The 12703-nt window shown below is 54.8% G+C and overlaps 2 long non-coding RNA genes across 3 annotated transcripts; both read left to right on the top strand.

Annotated features, from left to right (window-relative positions):
- The first annotated feature begins 907 nt into the window (after window positions 1-907).
- Window positions 908-2130, top strand: LOC116788693. Of its 2 annotated transcripts, none has more exons than XR_004357730.1 (3): window positions 908-962; window positions 1315-1454; window positions 1998-2130. It is a non-coding gene; the product is annotated as an uncharacterized LOC116788693 (long non-coding RNA). The 2 variants fall into 2 exon arrangements; XR_004357729.1 differs by lacking the exon at window positions 908-962 and adding an exon at window positions 986-1014.
- A 2653-nt stretch (window positions 2131-4783) lies between these two features.
- On the top strand, window positions 4784-7919 carry LOC116788689. The gene is made up of 2 exons (XR_004357724.1): window positions 4784-4824; window positions 6683-7919. It is a non-coding gene; the product is annotated as an uncharacterized LOC116788689 (long non-coding RNA).
- Window positions 7920-12703: the final 4784 nt, after the last annotated feature.

Genomic DNA, 12703 nt, shown 5'->3' with positions numbered 1-12703 from the left:
GGGAAAATCCCATTGGCAAAATGCAGCCCCCGGGGGGGGGTAAAAAAGAGCAGGACCTGGGTGTGTGAGTGTCTGAGAACTAACAGAGAGACCAACGTACGTGCCTAAGGGGAAAGGCGAATTGGCTCCTACAGGGCTGAGGATCAGGGTGGGTTCTGCCCAGGGGATGACTTCTGCTGCCGGACGGGGAAGGGCAGCTTCACCCCCACCCCCGGCACACTGGGACGGAGTAACATCTGCCTGCAGCTGGCTGGAGTTCCCCTTGGCTCTGGGCTTTCTGTCCACGGGCCAGGGATCACGGCCAGAGTCCTTCCAACCTGGGAACAGCGGCCTTCCCAGCATCCCTGCAGCCCGTCCAGGGCAGGCTGCTGCCCATCGGCCCCTGATCGCAGGTGGATGGAGAAGTGATGGTGTTTAGGGAATGCTGATTGGATTTCCCCGACTTTGGCAACGCGGTCATTAAAAAGAGAAAAATAACAAGTCTATGGAAATGCCCTGCACTTGGGAGCTTGCGGCGCTCGGGATTAAATCTTGGCTCTATAATGTTAAAACTGTGGTCGAGGCGAGGGGGCGGTGGCCGAGCAGGGCCAGCGGCGGGGCCGGACGGGGCCGGCACGGGGGTCCCTTCCCCGCGGGGTCGCGCCGGCCCCGCCCCTCGACCCGCCCAGCCCCGCCCTGCCCGCCCCCAAGACCGCCGCTGTCCCCGCAGGCCCCGCTCCCCTTGTCCCGGGAGAGCTCCCGGCCGGGCCGTGCCCGCGGAGCTCCCACCCGCCCTTCCCCGGCCCCAGCAGCGCTGCCGGGGCTGCGGCGGCGGCGGCGGGAGCCGCGCTGAGGGAACGGGGGGCGGGGCCGCGCCGAGGGGCGGGGCCGGGCTGAGCGGGCGGGGCGGGGCCGCAGGGCCAGGCGGGCTGCGATTGGGCGGAGGCGCTCGAGTGCTGATTGGGCAGCGCTGCCGGCCCGCGGTACATAAGGGCCGGCGGGACAGGTGCGGGCGGTTGTGTGTGAGGGCTGAGGGTGCGGCCCTGCTGCTGCCCGGGCTGCGGAGGGGAGAGCGCCTTGGCCGCTGGGTTTGTGGACCGGGGCAGCTGGGGGCGTTTAGGGGCGCGTTGTGCTGGGCAGCGGGGGCAGGGTAAGCCAGTTACCTGCCGGGTGCCCCCGGGGGGAGCCGTGGCAGGGCTGCGGGGCTGGTGCTCTCTGGGTGTCTCAGGGTTTGCCTCGGAATCCCAGAGCCTTTCCCCGTGCAGGGTTAGGAGGCAAAGACTGGTCTCAGTTTCTTGGTGCTGCGTTAATGCTTTTTGCTCCTTTTCTGTGCAGTTGTGCCCTCGCTGGGGCTCAGCTCAGGTCAGTGCCCCGCGGCTGGTGGAGTGTGGCGAGTTGTGCTTCCTGCCGGGCGGGAGCTGCCTTGGGAAGCTGCTCTGTACCCACGGCTGTGCCGAGCCCGGGAGCTTGGACAGGTAAGGGCAGGGCCCGTCCTGCCGGTGAGAACTGGGTTTGGCTGGGGGAGGATGGAATGGAGTGTGTGCCTGTTAACTCCACGGAGAGCCAACAGCTGGGAGAGACCCCGAGCAGGTTTGGTGCCATGAGAGCAGCTTCAAGAGACCTTGAGTGTTGGAGAAACGTCTAGGAGAACCAGCTCCTTTTTTGCAGGGAGGCAGTTTACAAGGACAGGGGGGTTGCTGTGCTCTCTAGCAAAAATACTCCCCTTGGGCTATCCAGGGTGAGGAAATGTTGGCCCCGTGTGGGCTGGAGCAAAGGTGCGTGGGTGCCTGTGTGTGACACCCGTGGGTGTGCAGGAAGGGGGTTCTGGTGCCATTGGAGCTGCCAGGGAGCCAAAAAGGGCACAGTTGTCTGAAAAAGGTGAAAGCTCTGTTGGCCTCTGTTGACTCCTGTACCAAAGGAGATGCAAATTTTCTCCCTCTTGGTTGCACAAAGCTCCCAGGAAAGGAAGCTTTAGATTCCAACTGAGCTTTATGCTGAAGGTTTCCTTGCTCTCTCAGCAGGCTGTCGAGTGCCACTGTGTCCCTGAGGTCACCCTTTCTGCTGTTGGGAGAGCACGAGGTGGATGGAGAGGATCCCCAGGCATCTGCAGGCACAAGGGACTCGAACAACTGTGATTTTCCTACAGCCCTTGTGAGATGGGCTTTGAGAGTACCATGGGTAATGTGCCAACTCTCCTGCTGGATTTGAAAATAAAGAGTAAAATTAAAGTCAGGTCTGTTCTGGAGTATGTTACACTTGAGCAAAAATCTTTCTCTGTGTTTATTTTCTGTTCTGGAAAGCACAATCTGGATTTCCTGGGCATTTCCTATTAAATGATCCCATGAAAATAATTTTGTACTGAAAGGGGAAAGGAGCTGTCTGTTGGAGGTCAGATGTCCCTGATAAAAGCTTTATGCTTTTTCAGTCAGTAAGCTCGTAAAATATCTTACAGTGTGTAGCAATGCCTGGCTTCTAAAACTCATCAGCTGAGTCTTAGAGGCTTCTTTGAAGAGCTGAGTTGAGGCAGCAGAATTGACCCCCAGGAGGGACTCTGTGCCTGCTCTCCCGTGGCTCCAAGGGATCTCTGGGCCTTCACGCCGGCACCGAGATTTTCTCGGGAAGGGCCTCAGATCCCCGGACCAGTCTGGGACACAGGCAAGATCCCCCTGCAGTTTGGGACCAAATTGGGCCCCTGGAGGGACAGTGCTGTTGGTGCCCCCCGGGCTGGGGCACCCCGAGGACTCCAGCGCGCACCGAAAGGATTATTCGGGGAGATCCTCGGGGTGCCCGGCCCTGGGGAGCTCAAAGCAAGGTCCCTGCAATGGATTCAGGCATTGCTGACAGTATCCCAGAGGTACCTGTCCCTGCTAGACATGGAGCTCTCTAATGGGCTCTAATTGGGTGATAAAAGTGGTGCTCCAAGTGCCAAAGAAGGGTGGGATTGGGGTTAAGAAATGAGCAGTGATGGTGCAATTGGCTGTTTTCTCTGGAATGTAACTGTAAGAGCTGCAGGAGTGCAAGGTGTGTGTTCCAGTCCCCAGCATTTGGTAATTCCCAAGTTTGTCTGTTTGCCAAATTCATACAAACCTGTGCTAGGAAGAGATGGACTGGCAAAGTTGAGGCAGAAATGAAATGAAAAACTGGGGCTATTGACACTGTAATTGCTGAAACTCAATGTGTCCAAGCAGCAGCTCTTGTTGTGCAGGGAATAACTCCTGTCAGCAGCAAGGGCCCGACTGAAGTGGCAGCTGCAGTTGTTCCTGTGGTGTGGGCCAGTGGAATTGCAGGAGAGTGGAAGAGGGCAGAAGCTGTAGGTATTACCCCTGATGTGGGATCTCTCCTGGTAAGGCCAAGCCAGCATCCTTTAAAATCAGAATGCCAGCTTGGATTGGTTGCAGTAAGAGCTGAATTTGCTCCTCCTGGTTTACTTGTAGAAGGTGAATGCAAGAACCTGCCAAGAAAACCAATGGCCAAGGGGATTGATGAGTGCAGGACGTGAGAGAACCCCCTGAAATGACAACCTGGAGTAGTTTGCAGTCTTAGATTGAAAAGATGGCCTTTGCTGCATCTCCTGGAGCGAGGAAAGCCAAGAAACCTTTGCTTTTGCAGGAGAAAATCTGGAGAGTGGGAAGGAAGCAAAGAAGCCCCGTGACTCCTCCCTGAGCCCCAGACAGCCCAGGAACTGCCTCCCTGGGAATGGTGGCACGGGCTGGACTCTGGATTGCTCCCTCTGGATGTGTGGTAAGACTGTGATGCCAACTTTTCCAAGAGCCTGTAAGAATTTGCTACCTTGGCTAGATGGTGCAAGGGCAGCCTTTAAGCAGCTGAAGCATTCCCTGAGGAGAGCTCTGGGTGTGCCAGATGTGTCAGAACTGTTGGAAGCCTCTTTGGTGGGGAGGGCAAAGAAAGGCCAAGGTGTGCAGTGACCCCCCTGAGAAGGGACTTTGAGTTAACGGCATCCCTGATGGTGACCTTTGTGGGCTGTTCCCCCTGTAGGGCAGGTGATAGTCCCAGCTACAGTGATGGGAAAAATGGTTAAAAGGGAGCCCCAAAAGCTGGAAATCCTCCTGGAGGGTCTTGACCAAGAGAGTTTTCTGAGTTCCCCCTGACAGAAGGACAGTGATAGCTTTTGTGTGCTAGTAGATCCTTTGAATAGGTAGCCTTGAGTGTGTCCTTGTTGCCCCAGTAGGCCTTGTCCAACTCCCCATCTTCCAGGAGATACACATGTTAAAGTTGAAACTGCTCTTCCTAATCCTTTGTTGGCTTGAGGCTCTCCCCTGCAGGAACTGCAGGAACTCCTGGTGCCGCCTGGGCCGATGGATTGGACGCCCCAGCCCCTCCGTTCCTGCCCAGCCACTGGGGCCGTGTCGAGTGGTGGCACTGCCAGCCCTGCAGGTGAAGGGGAAAGGGCCTTTGCAGGTCTTGGGGATCCCATTTACAGCAGGTAAAGTTGCAGAACAAGGACGTGGAGTCTGTTATTCTTGAGTTAGGAAAGCTCCTTTTGCTTGGTGAGCAGAACAAAGTGGATCCTTCAGAGTTCCCATCCGTGATTGTGTCTTAGCCTGTGTTATGATTCAGGGCTGTCAGTTGCTGTCACTGAGGAGTCAAACTATGCTTTAAATAGTGAGACACTGGCCTAGTGGCCCAGTGTCAAGAAAAAAATGTGGAATGATATCTGAGTGTTGAGATGTAACAAGAGCCAATCCTTTTTGCAGTGGGATGTAGCCTGGAAACTGCCCAGAGCTGAGCCAAGGGATTTAAAGGGACCAAGCAAGGGAGGTGAAGAAAGAAGGAAGAAGGGAACTGAGGCAGCAGCCAAGCAGCACCAAGTTCCTGTGTAAGCAGGTGAGTTGTGTTGAGGTTCCTCAGGCAGGCACTGAGGACTTGGAGGGTTCTAGACAGGGAAAACCTGGGAAGCCCCACAGAAACCTGAAACCCCTGGGCCTTTTTGGGAGCCTGAGCTATTGCAGCCCTGGGGATGGCTTTGGTTTTCTTCTCTCCTCGGTGTCAAACTCTGTGGGGGAGTCTGTGATTTCCCTGATTTTTGTGCCATAACTGAAACGTGGAAGAAAGTTGACCTTGTGTAATGTCCCCGCTGACTTGGCCAGGTTGAACCCACAGGGCCAGATTGTTGTAGTGTGCAGGTTATTGTTTGTGTCTGAGCAGTTTGGGGTTTATTTACCAAGGGAGGCCATGGAATGTTACCGTATTTTGTCCCAATATTTGGAGGCAGTGCCCTGGATTAGTTGATTTCTGCCTGGCTCCCTGATGTCTGAGTTCTGAGGTGTACCAAGAACTGGTAGTTTTTGCAGTGGGATGTACCCTAGAAACTGCCTGGAGCAGAGCCAAGGAACTGAAAGGGACTGAGCAAGCAAAGTAAAGAAAGAATGAAGAAGGGATCTGAGGCAGTAGCCGAGCAACACCAAATTCCTCTAGAGCCAGGTGAGTTGTCTTGAAGTTGATAAGGTGGTCACTGAGAACGTTGGGGGCTGCAGGCACAGGTGAGCACCAGAGACCCCTGATAGAGCCCCTCAGAGACCTTATAAAGGTTTGTGTATATGGTAACAGGTGTTGGGAGTGTCCTGAATGTGGAACAGGAATGCAGGGAAGGAAAATGAGCCCTCCTGTAATGCTGCCCCCTCCCACCAGCTGCAGTGGAGACACCTCCGTGTGCCCTTTGGGAGCGGATTGCCAGGACACCCGACGGGCTGGGATCATGGCAGGGTGTTGTAAGCAAGGAATGCCTGGCTTCTAAAACTCCCCAGCTGAGCCTTAGAGGCTTCTTTGCAGAGCTGAGTTGAGGCAGCAGAATTGGCCCCCAGGAGGGACTCTGTGCCTGCTCTCCCGTGGCTCCAAGGGATCTCTGGGCCTTCACGCCGGCACCGAGATTTTCTCGGGAAGGGCCTCAGATCCCCGGACCAGTCTGGGACACAGGCAAGATCCCCCTGCCTTTAGAAATGAGGCCTTCTTGGGGCTTCCTGCCCGTACATGTTGGTGGGTTCCCAAGAAGGCCTCTTGAAATGCCTTTTGGGCTGTGCATTGAAGCCTTGGCAGCAAATTGGGCCCCTGGAGGGACAGTGCTGTTGGTGCCCCCCGGGCTGGGGCACCCCGAGGACTCCAGCGCGCACCGAAAGGATTATTCGGGGAGATCCTCGGGGTGCCCGGCCCTGGGGAGCTCAAAGCAAGGTCCCTGCAATGGATTCAGGCATTGCTGACAGTATCCCAGGGCTACCTGTCCCTGCTAGACATGGAGCTCTCTAATGGGCTCTAATTGGGTGATAAAAGTGGTGTTCTGAGTGCCAAAGAAGGGTGGGATTGGGATTAAGAAATGAGCAGTGATGGTGCAATTGGCTGTTTGCTCTGCAATGTGACTGTAAGAGCTGCAGGAGTGCAAGGTGTGTGTTCAGTCCCCAGCATTTGGGTTGCACATGTCCTGGTCAGACACAGGTCCAACTTCCTCAGTCCTTGACACCAGTGAGGGAGAATGAAGGACTGGCACTGTTAAGGTGATTGGTGTGACAGGGGTCAGACTGGGAAAACACTGGGTGATTCCGGAGTTTGTCTATTTGTCAAACTCCCCCAAACCTGTGCTAGGAAGAGATTGAGTCAAAAACTTGAGGCAGAAATGAAATTGAGAGATGGGAATATTGACACTGTAATTGCTGAAACTAAATGTGTCCAAGCAGCAGCTCTTGTTGTGCAGGGAATAACTCCTGTCAGAGCAAGGTCCCGACTGAAGTGGCAGTTGCAGTTGTTCCTGTAGAACTCCAGGAGAGTGGAAGAGGGCAGAACCTGTAAGAATTACCCCTGATATGGGATCTCTCCTGGTAAGGCCAAGCCAGTATCCTTTAAAATCAGAATACCAGCTTGGATTGGTTGCAGTAAGAGCTGAATTTGCTCCTCCTGGTTTGGTTGTAGAAGGTGAATGCAAGAACCTACCAAGAAAACCAATGGCCAAGGGGATTGATGAGTGCAGGACGTGAGAGAACCCCCTGAAATGACAACCTGGAGTAGTTTGCAGTCTTAGATTGAAAAGATGGCCTTTGCTGCATGTCCTGGAGCGAGGAAAGCCAAGAAACCTTTGCTTTTGCAGGAGAAAATGGGGGAAGCGGGAAGGAAGAAGAGAAGCCCTGTGACTCCTCCCTGAGCCCCAGACAGCCCAGGAACTGCCTCCCTGGGAATGGTGGCACGGGCTGGACTCTGGATTGCTCCCTCTGGATGTGTGGTAAGACTGTGATGCCAACTTTTCCAAGAGCCTGTAAGAATTTGCTACCTTGGCTAGATGGTGCAAGGGCAGCCTTTAAGCAGCTGAAGCCTTCCCTGAGGAGAGCTCTGGGTCTGCCAGATGTCTCAGAACTGTTGGCAGCATCTTTGGTGGGGAGGGCAAAGAAAGGCCAAGGTGTGCAGTGACCCCCCTGAGAAGGGACTTTGAGTTCATGGCATCCCTGATGGTGACCTTTGTGGGCTGTTCCCCCTGTAGGGCAGGTGATAGTCCCAGCTACAGTGATGGGAAAAATGGTTAAAAGGGAGCCCCAAAAGCTGGAAATCCTCCTGGAGGGTCTTGACCAAGAGAGTTTTCTGAGTTCCCCCTGACAGAAGGACAGTGATAGCTTTTGTGTGCTAGTAGATCCTTTGAATAGATAGCCTTGAGTGTGTCCTTGTTGCCCCAGTAGGCCTTGTCCAACTCCCCATATTTCAGGTGATACACATACTAAAGTTTAAACTGGTCTTCCTAATCCTTTGTTGGCTTGAGGCTCTCCCCTGCAGGAACTGCAGGAACTCCTGGTGCCGCCTGGGCCGATGGATTGGACGCCCCAGCCCCTCCGTTCCTGCCCAGCCACTGGGGCCGTGTCGAGTGGTGGCACTGCCAGCCCTGCAGGTGAAGGGGAAAGGGCCTTTGCAGGTCTTGTGGGTCACATTTATAGCAGGTAAAGTTGCAGAACAAGGATGTTGGGTCTGTTATTCTTGAGTTAAGGAAGCTCCTTTTGATTGTTGAGCAGAACAAAGTGGATCCTTCAGAGTTCCCATCCGTGTTTGTGTCTCAGCCTGTGTTATGATTCAGGGCTGTCAGTTGCTGTCACTGAGGAGTCAAACTATGCTTTAAATAGTGAGACACTAGCCTAGTGGCCCAGTGTCAAGAAAAAAATGTGGAATGCTTTCTGAGTGTGGAGATGTAACAAGAGCTAATCCTTTTTGCAGTGGGATGTAGCCTGGAAACTGCCCAGAGCTGAGCCAAGGGATTTCAAGGGACCAGCCAAGGGAGGTGAAGAAAGAAGGAAGAAGGGAACTGAGGCATCATCCAAGCAGCACCAAGTTCCCGTGTCAGCAGGTGAGTTGTGTTGAGGTTCCTCAGGCAGGCACTGAGGACTTGGAGGGCTCCAGACAGAGAAGACCTGGGAAGGCCCTCGGTGAAGCCCCTCGGAAATGTTATAAGGGTAGGTGTGTATGGTGATGAGTGTTGGGAAATGTCCTGAATGTGGACCAGGAATGCAGGGAAGGAAAATGAACCCTCCTGTAATGCTGCCATATCAGCTGCAGTGGAGACACCTCTGTGTGCCCTTTGGGAGCGGATTGCCAGGACACCCGTTGGGCTGGGATCATGGCAGGGTGTTGTAAGCAAGGAATGCCTGGCTTCTAAAACTCCCCAGCTGAGCCTTAGAGGCTTCTTTGCAGAGCTGAGTTGAGGCAGCAGAATTGGCCCCCAGGAGGGACTCTGTGCCTGCTCTCCCGTGGCTCCAAGGGATCTCTGGGCCTTCACGCCGGCACCGAGATTTTCTCGGGAAGGGCCTCAGATCCCCGGACCAGTCTGGGACACAGGCAAGATCCCCCTGCAGTTTGGGACCAAATTGGGCCCCTGGAGGGACAGTGCTGTTGGTGCCCCCCGGGCTGGGGCACCCCGAGGACTCCAGCGCGCACCGAAAGGATTATTCGGGGAGATCCTCGGGGTGCCCGGCCCTGGGGAGCTCAAAGCAAGGTCCCTGCAATGGATTCAGGCATTGCTGACAGTATCCCAGGGCTACCTGGCCGTGCTAGACATGGAGCTCTCTAATGGGCTGTAACTGGGTGATAAAAGTGGTGCTCCAAGTGCCAAAGAAGGGTGGGATTGGGATTAAGAAATGAGCAGTGATGGTGCAATTGGCTGTTTTCTCTGGAATGTGATGGTAAGAGCTGGAGGAGTGCAAGGTGTGTGTTCCAGTCCCCAGCATTTGGGTTGCACATGTCCTGGTCAGACACAGGTCCAACTTTCTCAGTCCTTAACACAACAGAAGGAGTGGCTCCTTGTTTTCCTGTGTCTTTGGTGAGGTGTTGACTCAGTACCTTTCTTGGAGCGGCTCTTGGGTGAAGAGGTGCCCCCAGTTCATTCATAAGGTCCTGGTTTTCTTCTCTGCTTTCCCAGCTTGTCCAGGAGATGGAATTCCAGTGCTACAGTCTAGATGGCTCATGGTGCTCCCAAAAGGAGCCTTTGTGCCTTCAGGGCAAGTTGTGTTGCCAGTGGAGCTGTTGGGAGAAGCAGAGGGTTGTCAGGGAGAGGCCTGGAATGATGTTGCTGTGGCACAGATGTTGCTCCCTGGCAGGTTCTGAGGTTGGATTCCTTGGCTGCCACTTGGCAAGGCCTGGAAGAGCCTCAGTTGTGTAAGGAACCAAACCTGGAATGGGAAAGCAAAGGGGGGGAGGTTCTGGTTTCAGAAAGGATCATTGCCTTCTCTTTCTGCAGGGACACTGAGCTGGTCCAGCTGTGGCAAGAAGAGCAAGTGGGCTGTGAAGGTTTGGAGCAGTCTGGAAGGTTCCTCGTGCTCCAAGGATCCTGGAAATGCAGCACTGGAAGCGTCAGGAATAAGGACAAGTGCCCCAGTTCCCGTGAAGCTCAACTGTGTAAAACATCTATGGAGCTAAAATTCCACAGCATTGAGCTGTTGAGTTCTAATGAATAGTGGGGGGAGAGGCAGAGAATCCCCCTGGTGCTGGGGCTGAACTGTCTGCAGGGAGGGGGCAGGACTTGGCCCTGATGCCTGAGTGCTCTCCAGCCCCCCAGGATGGATCCCAACTGCCCGCCCCTGGCTCCATCCCTTGAGAAGAGGGTGTTCCTGCAAGCCCAGCTGCTGTGCTGGTGCTCCTGTGGGCACCTCCTGCTCTGCCCTGCTGTGACTGTGTTTGTGTTGCAGCTCAATAAAGTCCCTTTCAGTGGTGATTGTGTCATTTCGGTGTCAGTTCCTCTTCCCCTGCCCCAGTGGCTGCATCACTGGCTTGTGCCTAAATGAACTCTTCCCTTGCAGCAGTTCTCTGCTGCTCTCAGAGAAGGTGGAGCTGAGGCCCCTGAGCCAAGGGAGAAAAGATCCATCCAAGTCAGGCCAGTGCTCACCCCCTGCCTTCCTCCAGCCTCCCGTGTTTCCAGTTCCCATCCCTGCTGGACACACACCCTGTTCCCAAACAACCCCTGTTCCTGTTCTCTCTCTGTGTCTCCCCTCACAACTCCCCTCCTCTAATCTCCAGGTGCCCAGGCCCCTGTTTCTGAGGGGCATTCCTGGGTTGCTGCCCCCCCATTCCTTATAAATGAAGTGCCAAGAGCCCCAAGTGCAGAGAGGGCTGCAGGGAATCAGTGCCAAGAGCTGCCCGTGTCTGCCTGTGTTCCTGCAGTTCTCCTTCCTGTTCTCCTGGGCTGCAGAGACCTGCCTGCCCTGGTTTGTTGGAGCAGAGGGATGGCATTAAATTTGTGCAGAAGGGATGTTCACAGACACTCATTTTCTGACAGGCACTGCCATTTTCCTTCTGCCTTTCCCAAGTTTTCCCAAGTGCTGCCCAGCACGGGGATCCATGTGCTGGGACAGTGATTGGCAGGAGGAAGGGGAGCCTTGGCCTCGCCTGCCCAGCTCAGGTGGGTGGCACAGAATTGGGGTGGGCTGGCAAGGCAGGAACATATTTGTGAGTTCTGGAGTGCCTTGAAACCTTTCCCTGGCAGGTTTCTCTCCCTCCTTTCCTGGGCTCCAGCATCCCAGGTGTCTCTTCCTTTGTCCAAAGTCCAGTGGCAGAGGATGGACTGACTCACAAGGGGGGTTTGGAATGAAAAGGGTTCTGTTCCAATGGGGCAAGGAATGCAGTAAGAAAGCTGAGCCTCCTTTTAATACCTGAAAGAGGTAGGAATGAAAATGCTGGAAAAGGTCCCATTTTATTTGGTGTCCCCCCTGGATTTTTCATGGCTAAAACTCTCTAGTGAGCAATCAGAACAGAAGGGTGAGGGGCAGGAGCCTTTGACTTGCCCAGTGCACTTAATTGCCTTGTTCTCCTCTCTTCCAGGCCAGGACCAAGCCCTGAATGCAGCCCAGCTCTGCCAAGTGCCCTGGGCTGTGAGCAGCCCAAGGCAAGAGGCTGCAGCCCCGCCGGCCGGCGCTGGGGGCTCCTGGTGCTGCCCGTGGGCTGGGGTAAGTCACAGGGACACGTTTCTCTCCTCCTGGGGTTGGCATTTGCTCCCTGGGCACTGGATGTGCAAGGAAGGACAGAGTAGCAGGGAAGGGGAGTGTTTCCAAACTGTGTGAATGTTGCCCCCAGGTTTGGGCTGGAGCAGCGATGGGGGTGGTTGGGTTTGGCCTGGGCCGGTCGGGATCAGCCACAAACGACCCACCAGCCCCTGAACCCTCACTGGACACGTCCAGCCCCTCAAGTTGTTAATTTTCAACAGAGGACAAAGTATTGGTACTTGCTTGTGATCTGTGGAGAATCTCCTTTGGGATGATCAACCAGAGAGTGTATCAGTGCAAAGCACCTTTTTGGGTCTTTGTTTGTTTGTTTGTAATTTCCTCTCTGGCTTCAATGAGTTTGGTGTGCTCCTGTTAAGGAAGCAGCGTGTTTTTATCTGGAAATTTGGGGTGGTTTGGTTTGTTTAGGGTGTTTTTCCCCCCACTGACTTGGGCCTTCCGTGCATAGTCCGTGTTGTCCCACAGGACTGCTTTGGTTCTGGGTCAGAGAGAGAGAAGGGAAGTGGCTTTTCCTCATCTTGGATGTTTCCAAGCAGAAGTGGGGCGTCGTCCTGCCCCTCCCCAAAGCACTGCAGGCACCTGGGAGTAGCTCAGGGCTGGCCCAGTTCTCTGAGACAGAACCATGGGGGAGAGGTTTAAGTGTTAATCACATCTCTGGTGTCACTTGGTTGCAAAGATTGGGTCCTACAGTCCCAGAGTGTTAAGGAAAAAAGGGAACTTCTGTTCTTCCCAACACACCTTCTGCTATTGCTTGTGCAGTGTTTGGGTTCTGTTGTCTGAGTCCCTGTCCAGGATCTTTCTAAGAGAACCTGTTAGAAATGTAGAGCTGGGGTTAGAATTTGGGTGTGTTCCCTACCAAACTGCCTCCAACTCCTGATGGACTGGAGTGATGAGTGCTCTCAGCCCTGGTTATTTCTTAACATTGTGTGGCTTTCCCTGAGCTGTGGGTGAGGAATTGTGCAAGCAAGGCCTGTGTGCCCGTGGGTGTCCCGTGGGTGTCGTGTGGCAGGGCTGGGACAAGGACTCGTGCAGGGACCCAGCTGGCACTGGAGCTGCTGCCATTCTGAGCCATTGCCAAGGGCTGGGTAGAGACCATCTGGGAGGCTGTTGCCAGCATTCCATTGGGAGCTGGATCTCCCTCCAGCTGCAGCAGCCAGGGGAGGGTTCTTCCTTGTGCAGCCCAGCGGCTTCTGCTCAGCCTGGCCCAGAGTGGGGCTGGGGCAGGTTCTCCAGGGAGCTGGAGCCAGCCCTGA

This window comes from Chiroxiphia lanceolata, chromosome 6 (genome assembly GCF_009829145.1).
Source record: "Chiroxiphia lanceolata isolate bChiLan1 chromosome 6, bChiLan1.pri, whole genome shotgun sequence".
Classification (NCBI taxonomy): domain Eukaryota; kingdom Metazoa; phylum Chordata; class Aves; order Passeriformes; family Pipridae; genus Chiroxiphia; species Chiroxiphia lanceolata.
This window is presented reverse-complemented; position numbering and strand designations above follow the sequence as displayed.